Raw genomic sequence first — 5890 nt, 5'->3', positions numbered from 1 at the left:
AAGGACTTCCTTGGCTCCCTACATTTACAGAAGTTTAAATGCTCAAGTAGCCAGGTTAAAGAACACTAAAACAAACCGGTGAGGAGTAAGGTGCAGGTCAGAGGTACAACACTTGTTGGGGCCTGGTTGGGATTCCCAGCACTGAAAAAAGCAAAGGGAGGAATCAGGTGACTGCATTCCAGTTAAATAAATAAATCAAAAATATTCCAAAAATAATTATGTAACTAATGTAAGCCAACACTAATGGGGTAATTTATTCTTTTCTTTGTACTGTCTTTATAATGTATTTTACACTGCGATCTCAATTTGGATACATTTCAGGTACACATGTGCTATTATTGCATAAGATATTGCTGAGTGCAGACTTCAACTTTCACTTCAGTTTGCACCATAAAATGGACTTGATGCTAACTAATATCATATCTATCTCATCTTCTAAGTTTATTAGCATAGATTCACATCCTAACCTGCAAAACTGGGTTAAGGCATCGAATGAAAAGAGTTCACTGGTCCAAGGCCGGGGCTTCCTTCCCTCTGACTGTATACACACACACACACACACACACACACACACACACACACACACACACACACACAGAACCTTCTGAGTCCATATAATGGTACACACAAGACTTCAAGGAAGACCAATTAGTAGTGCCTAGAGTTGAAGCTTGAGAGTTTCATGTTAGCCTTTCTTTGTTAGCATGTCCATTGGTTGTTCATGTCTTGATGTGGCAGCCATGTTAAGGAGGTATCATGGGTATAACCTCTCTCTAGTTTCTAGGAGACAGTGTTAACACCAACCTCCCTGTTCCCTCTTCTGTCATGATACTGAGCCTTAGGTGCAAGGGTTGTACTGTAGATGAATCAGGTGGGACTAGGTACCACATGATCTCTTGTCCTCTGAATTTTGATTGGTTGTGATTTTCTGTAATGGTCTTCAACTGTGGCAGAGAAAAGTTCCCTTCATGAGTGGTTATTATTTTCATGTTGAGTCTATTTGTGTGGGCATATGCAGGCCCTGGTGGGAGTATGGAAGTCAGAGACAACTTTCAGGAGTTTCTCCTTCCATCATGTGAGCCTCAAGGATAAAACTAAGATCATCGTCTGTCTGCACCTTTTCTGGATAAGTCATTTGTATGAAATATTCATTCTGTAAGTTTTGTCTCTCTAGAGAACCCTGAATAACACAAGGTTATAATTACTCTATGTTTAAAGAATATTCCAAGCCCAACAATGTTTCCTAAAAGCTTACCATATCCCCAGAATTACACTCTACTGGCACTACTGTATTTGGAAATGTACTCCCTACTAGAACTTAAGCTCTTTAGATGCTGGACTTCATTTAAATCTAGTAAACGGGTGATTTGATGACTGGTTGGTGAGAATATCTAACTTGGTACTGTAGAAGTTCCAAAATATTTCAAGAGTAATCTTTCTGTGTAAAAAATAGTCTAAGATATGCAATAGCATTTTTGCCTTATAAAAAGGATTAAGATGATATGGCCCTACTAAGTGTCTATTGTTTGTGTATGTATTTATGGCCAGTATTCTGATCCTTTCTGTGCCCTTCTTGTTTGTAGGAAGTCACCTGTCACTCCCTGTTGTTAGTCTGCCACCTGTAAGAGCTGATATTGCGCTAACATTTTTTGATCTGCTTCAAGTCTGGAAGTCACATGCTGGAATCTGCTGGACTTATGTTGGAAATGAAAGCACACCAGTTCTCAGTGCAGTTGTGGAGTTGGTCTGAGGTTTTGGGCTCAGTAGCTACCAATAGTCATGTTCTCTAGGATCCTGCACGTTTTTCTCTTTCTTTTTTTAATTTTTATACAGTATATGTCTTACAAGTCTGCACTAATATATTCTCATATTACAAAGGCAATTAAGAGGACAAAAATCTTTCTCTTCACATTTTAATCATCCAAACACATACAGAAGTATACATTAAAAAAAAAAAAAACAAACTTTCACATGGATAACAACAAAAATCAGACAAGTAAAACAAAAAAAGTTTCCTTTTGTACGTGCTGACAGACATTCAAGTGGATCTAATTTGTTTTTCTTTTTAAAAGCTTCTGAAGATAAAAGACATCTTAAAATCTAACTGAGGAATAAAAACACTGCTTACTAGATAAATGACTTGTCTCTAGCACCTTTTTCTCTTTTCTTTTGATGCGGGTTCTTCTCTGTCTCTTCTGTCTTTTCCTCTTTTTTTTTGGTCCACGCCAATGATCATCATCATCCGAATCTTGTCCTCCTTCCCTGATCTTCCTCTTCCTTTGGGTGTCCCAGCTTAGGCAGGTCTACTTCCCTTTCCTTTTTCTTTCAATCTGCAGGCTGCATGACCTCCCTTTGACTTCCCTTTGTTCAGGGATTCTTGCTGATCATCTGTGATTTTTTATTTCATCACTTCTTTCCCACATGTCCTTCTAGGACTTTCCAAGTCACCTTGTGTTCCTTGACAGTAGGTTCCCATTATTTGCACTTTTGCTTCTGGCTTTCTCAAGTGCTTCCTTAGCTTTCTCTTTGAAGAGAATTATTCCCTCTTTTGCTCCTCTGACAAAGTCAATCCACTTTACTTCACCACGATGTGAGAAAAGGAAGTGTCAATCTTCTCTACAGGTCTGGTCATCCAGGTCACCTGCAAACTTCAGTAAGCATCCCATCTTTCCTTCTGGAGCTCTTGTTTCAGTACTTCTTGGCTTGTGTCTTCCTTCATGTTCGTTTAGCTTTAAATTTAGCTTCTACTTTGTTCTTCTCTGCTTTCTTTCTTCATATGCTTCTTCTTCTTCTTCTTCTTCTTCTTCTTCTTCTTCTTCTTCTTCTTCTTCTTCTTCTTCTTCTTCTTCTTCTTCTTCTTCTTCTCCTTCTTCTCCTCCTCCTCCTCCTCCTCCTCCTCCTCCTCCTCCTCCTCCTCCTCCTCCTCCTCCTCCTCCTCCTTCTCCTCCTTTCTTTTTTCTTTTTTTTGCAAAGTGATCTTCCTTAAAGAGTATTATCAAGTTAGTGACTTTGTACTTCTGGCCAGGGGTCTCCACAAACTTCTTTGCAGACTGAATACTATTAAACACAGCAAATATTGACCCCTTAAATGTTTCATGCAATGTTCTTCCCATCTGAATATTTAGTATTTGGCCTTTATCATCTTACCATTCTTTTACATCATCAAGGGTAGCACCGGTTGGGAAGCCTTTAATATAAACAAATCTGTTCTCCATGTCATTCCTATTCTCCTCAGGCACTTCTGGGCGTGGTCTGCTTGGTGATCTAATTTTAGTTTGGTCTGCACTCACTTCCATGAGTTTTGCATCAGATTTGCTCAGTGCTTGCACGATTACACTAAAGTCTGTTGTCAGCTAGTTTAGCCTGTTGAGTGTTATCATTGTTTTCAAAGGTACCCAGTCTTCATCTGATCTGTTTTTAAAAACTTGTCTCGTGGCAAATTGAAGTCTCCAAAATAATATTCAATTTGATGACAGATTTTGGCCTCCAGAGCAGCCAGTCTTTCATCATCTCCATTTTCAGCCATTGTGGTTAACTGTAAACTTTTTCACATACAAAAATTCTGATCCCACAGTCACCAGAACCTCAAGACCAACGACAGAAGCCTCTAATCCAAGTGCCAGTGGGCCAGCCCGATCCTACTTTCTGACAATTAGTTTCCGGTTCGGAATACTTCCTGTACTGCATGATTTTGTTTGGGACAGGGATCAGACAGGTGTGTTATTAGGGTCAGAGGACTAGCTCACTGGTAGACTACTTGACTGCCATGAACAAGGCTCTTCTTTTATGGAACAAAGCACCATAAAATAAATAAAATCTTCAAAACACACACACACACACACACACACACACACACACACACACCTCGCTGTATACATTATGCAGCCCTAGCTGGCCTCAAACCAGCGATAAAGACCTGCTGGACTTGAACTCAGATCTGCCTTCACCTCCGCCTCAGTGTCCTCTGTAGTAGAAGGGTTACATTGTAAAATGTGCCAGTGTACCAGACCCTGTACATGATTCTTTCCCCTCATTTGGCTCTCTTAGCATTGCTGTTCTTCTCATTTTCAAATGAGAGAGAAGGTAAGAAAGAAGTTCAGGGAGGACACAAGCTGAAAGTTTGTTTATGTGTTCAATGGAAGAGAAAACATTGCGGTAATTATCTTTAGAGTGAACATCTAAGGCGTTTCTTAGCAAAAAATAAAATTTTTGTTTCACTTCTGAAGTCTAGATATTTTTTTTCTTTGTCTCTGAAACATATTTTTGTCATTTCTCCCTTGTCTCCTTGTTCTTTATGGTCTATTTTTGCAAAGTCACATTTATGCACCATCTGCAAATCAAGGATTTGCTATTCAAAATTTTCCTAGTTGCATCTGAATATTCTGCTTCTATTTACAGATCCTTAGTTCCTGTTTTAATTGGTAAAACCCATACAGGGTCAAGTCTATGTGTCCCTCCCATATATGCACTATACACATCCAGGTCTTCTTTGCTGTGTTCACCCCCAGGACTTCACCAGGGGAAACTCCATCACTTGGCAGAATTCTTAGATGTATATTTGTACATTTTGTAATCTAGTTTCCTCTTTTAGAAGCACGCCTCCTGCAGAGTACTACATATTTTCCGAAGTACATTACGGAGTCCCTTGGGCAATGGTGAGGCCCAGTGTGATCTGAACTGATAGTGTTCCTCGACCTTCTTTTCCTTCACAGTTTCTTAGAGGCCCCTCTAACTACTTTCTAACTACATTCACTGATCTTCTGGTCCTCAGTTGGAAGCTGTCTAACCCCAGCTCAGACTCACAAAATGCTCCTTCATCCTGCTCTGGTTTTCACCTCAACAGCTCCTTTCCCAGGCACACTGCCCTGAGAGACCTGGAAACTATCCCAGTGGAGAAGAAGGTTAGAAGCTACTTCTGGAGGCTTCGCTTAGTCTAAGATTACTGTCCTCGACCCTCAAGGTCAAAGTAAATCATGCTGACCAAGTGACTGAATCAACCCAGTGGTATTTTCTAAATTTATATACTTCCTATTAACAAGATCACCCTGGATCTCACCCAGGGCCATCTTCAGAAAGTTCATACCATACTCCTGAGTTAAGCCTGTGCTAACTTCATGACACTCCTTCATGGGGCAGAGGTGGGGGAATGTCACATGTGTTTAGGTTCTTAAAATGGAATACAGAGGAACACAATTTGCTGTCTGGTATTAAGACCACATCTTTTACTAGTCCACAATAAGGAAGAATGAAATTTTAATGCATGCAACAATGTGGATAAATCTTCAGAGAATTTCACTGAGCAAAAGAAGCTAATCCCAGAAGATTATATACACTGATAATTCATTCATAGACACTTTGGGGCTAGCATTTTAGAAATAGAGGACAAACTGAATTTAAGGAGGAAGTGTTTATAAAATAGTTAGGGCAAAGGAACTTTTAAAAATCCTATTTGTTGTTGTGGATACATGTATCTATGCAGATTTGAGAGGCTCTTTCCTTACCTTCCCAAGTAGCTGGCATTACAGGCATGCATGCACGAGTGCACACTCGAACACACACACACACACACACACACACACACACACACAAGGGGAGTGGGGAAGGAAGGAGTTAAACAACAAAGGGAAATTTGGAAAAGATAAGTGGATTGTAACATGTCTTATACATCATGGTTATATTATACTGTATCTTTTTAAAAATGTAATAGGAGAAGTTGGGGGATGCGATGCACACAAGAACTCTGTATTTTTTTTTTACAACTATGTGACAATCTACAATAATCTTAATTTAAATTTTTAAAATTTAAACTTAAAAGGTAACATTAAGAATTCATGATCGGGGCTGGAAAGATGGCTCAGCAGTTATGAGCACTGAGTGCTCTTTCAGAGGA

General features: G+C 39.6%; 1 pseudogene across 1 annotated transcript; it reads right to left on the bottom strand.

Moving 5' to 3' along the window:
* Positions 1 to 2293: 2293 nt before the first annotated feature.
* On the bottom strand, positions 2294 to 3526 carry LOC308420107 (lupus La protein homolog; annotated as a pseudogene). Its single transcript has 2 exons — positions 2860 to 3526; positions 2294 to 2674 (listed from the first exon to the last, which is right to left on the bottom strand). The product of its transcript is annotated as a lupus La protein homolog (transcript).
* Positions 3527 to 5890: the final 2364 nt, after the last annotated feature.

This window comes from Micromys minutus (assembly GCF_963924665.1).
Source record: "Micromys minutus genome assembly, chromosome: 4".
NCBI lineage: Eukaryota > Metazoa > Chordata > Mammalia > Rodentia > Muridae > Micromys > Micromys minutus.
The sequence above is the reverse complement of the archived record's forward strand: the minus strand, read 5'-3'. Positions and strand labels throughout refer to the sequence as shown.